The 3028-nt window shown below is 47.2% G+C and overlaps 1 pseudogene; it reads left to right on the forward strand.

Annotated features, from left to right (window-relative positions):
• Positions 1 to 660: 660 nt before the first annotated feature.
• Positions 661 to 2339, forward strand: LOC123099993 (gamma-interferon-responsive lysosomal thiol protein-like; annotated as a pseudogene).
• The last annotated feature ends 689 nt before the right edge of the window (positions 2340 to 3028 follow it).

Raw genomic sequence — 3028 nt, forward strand, 5'->3', positions numbered from 1 at the left:
AGCACGATGGATGAGCCAAATCTTTTGCCTTCGTTCGTAAGAAAATAACCTGATTTGGTTTTCAGTTACATGAAAAAACTATTCATCATATACCAGCGAGATCATTTACATATTCTGATGAAATGGCCAGCAGAAAACATGATTTTGTGACTCTAAAAAAGGGAAAGATAAGATGACACGACCAGCAGTTGCCGCCTATATTCCTCCGGGAGTCCGGGTTGAGTAATGGCTTGGTTTATGTGCACAACACAAGTTTAGGCTCCACTACCAGCCGTGCTGCTGTAGAATTCTCTTGCACTTTCCATCTTATGGAATGGTTCACTAATTAATTGCAAGCCACTTCCTTTGAGGTTTTGTATTTTGCTGGCTTCTAGAAACGCCACCACTGGCAATCCTCAAGCGGTCATTTGCCTACTGGTTTACGCGATCTAGTTCTGGAAGGAAATGTATCGCACTGAGTTCTTGCCTAGAGTGGCAAACTCTTCCAAAAGAAACAAGCCTCATTAGATTGTGTAGAAGTGCATATAGAACACCCTTTCTAGTTTCGCATGGACACACGCAGCTGAGTAGCTAGACATGGAGTAATTCTAGTTTGACCTTTAAACCACCTCGCTGCACACGCGGCCACCAGCCTCACGCTATTCGCCAATATAAACCCCCCATTGCCAAGCACCTCCACTCATCCAAAGGCTCGGAGCTCCCGACGGTCTACATCCTCTGCTCATTGATCATCCGGAGGAGGGAAAACCATGGCCGCCCGCCTGCACCATTTCCTCCTCCTCGCCGCGCTCCTGCTGCTGATCGGCGGCGCCTCCTCAGCAGGCGACGTCGTCGCGGCGGGAAACGGGAAGGTGCGCATGGAGCTCTACTACGAGTCTCTGTGCCCCGACTCATTTGAGTTCATGGTGGACAGCCTCGCCAGAGTCTTCAAGGACGGACTCCTCGACGCCGCGGACCTCACCCTCGTGCCCTACGGCAACGCCAAGGTCGACGCGCACGGCGCCATCACATGTCAGGTGCGCCATCGCCGCACTATAGTACTAGAATGTTTTTGGGTTTTGGGTTTCGGTGTGAATTAGCACTGTCTAATTACTGACTGTTTGGCGGTGTATGGTGCTGATGCTGATACGAACGTTGGGATATTGGCTTGTTGCATGCAGCATGGCCCCGATGAATGCCTGCTGAACACCGTGGAGGCTTGCGCAATCGACGCCTGGCCGGATGTGGTAATTCATTCGCGTCTCATCGTCGTCTCTCCTCACAACTTCACCCCTGGCCCTGCCCTGGCCGGATATGATTATGATAGCTAGCTGTTGTTGGTTGCAGAATGTACATTTCGGTTTCATCAACTGCATGGAGGAGCTGGCGATGGAGTACAAGCACCAGGAGTGGCAGTCGTGCTTCCAGAAACAAGGGCTTCACCCCAAGCCTGTCATGGAGTGCTACAAGAGTGAGCATGGCCACAAGGTCCGTTACTAATCCTATGCCGCTGCGCTGTGGTATCAGTCGCATACATTTTATGGCTAGATAACCAACCATAGTGTTGGCACTTTGTTTGCTCCTTCCAGCTTTCGCTCAGGTACGGGAGACAGACAGATGCGCTCCTGCCTCGCCACACGTCCGTTCCGTGGGTGGTGGTTGATGGCAAGCCGCTGTACGACGTAAGAAACAGCCACTCATCTCCTGTTCTTTCATAGTATGCCTGAGCTTCAGCATGTATGTATTTATGATGCCTGAACTTCACCATGTATATCCACGGACGAGACTTGCCTGCTCCCCGCGTCCATCCGTGCTTCCGCATACATGGATTGATCTGATTGAAACAAAATAAGGCCCGGCCCCACCCCCTTAAAATCAGAGGGAAATGATTAGATTAGAATGGAAAAAGGAAAAAAAGACAGTCGTAAGTTGATGTGGGAGCACGGATGGAAGCATGGGAAGGGAGCAGACAAGCCGGATCCGTATATCCACACGCTACTTCTTGAATTGTGATGAGCTGGTTTGTTTCAGAACTTCGGGGACTTCGTAGCTTACATCTGCAAGGCGTACAAGGGACGTCCTCCAAAGATTTGCCAACACAAACAGCCGGGCCGTGACCATCCAACCGTACAACAGGCGGCGGAGGCAGGCAACCGTGTCGGCTACAACTCCAGCGATTTCGTGCTCAATGATGCGTCGACGACAGGACTAACATGGCGCGGGCTGATGACAATTGATAACCTATGCTTCCTTTCGGGTCCCGATCATGTCCATATACGTGAACGTAGGACAGCTTCATCCTTCTGTCCGGGTTAACCATGGAGATGTATTCCACTCGATAATAAAGTGAGTTACGGTAATGCTGGTACCTGACCGGTATTTCCTTCGAGAGAAAGCCATTTGGCGCCAAAAATGCTAAATGGAGGACGAGCTCCATGGAGCTCGTTTAAAAAAAAATTAAAAAAAATCACATTTTGAAGTTGAAAATAATAATAATAGCAAATCACATTTTCAAGTTTAAAAAAAAATCTGAAAAGGTCACAAGCGTTCAACAGATGTATACTATATGTGTGTAAAATTTGAAGATGACATACATTATGGCGAGAGCTACACTAAAAAGATAAAATTATGATTTTGAAATGGTGGCTAGTACACACACGATTCACTATTAAAAATGCACGAATTGAGGAGTGGGCTGTAGCCCAGTGGCAAGGGCGCATCCTTGCAGACAAGGGTTCGACTCCCGTCGGAGCGAATTTCCTAGATCTCATCTGGTGGGCTTCTTCTATAAAAATATGTCCTGAGTGCTAGTGCCCTTGGATCTCATTTTTTTAAATGCATGAATTTGTTTTTTTGTGTAGCTCTCATCATAATGTATTTCATCTTTAGACTTTATACAAATGTAGAATATATCCATATGAACGTGTAGAATTTGTTTTAGATATTTTTGTAACTTCCAAATGTGATTTTTTATTGTTCTAAAAAATTAGCTCCATGGAGCTCATCCTCCAAAATTCCCTACTCATTTGGCACACTTTATTATCATCTC

Source organism: Triticum aestivum, chromosome 4D (assembly GCF_018294505.1).
Source record: "Triticum aestivum cultivar Chinese Spring chromosome 4D, IWGSC CS RefSeq v2.1, whole genome shotgun sequence".
NCBI lineage: Eukaryota > Viridiplantae > Streptophyta > Magnoliopsida > Poales > Poaceae > Triticum > Triticum aestivum.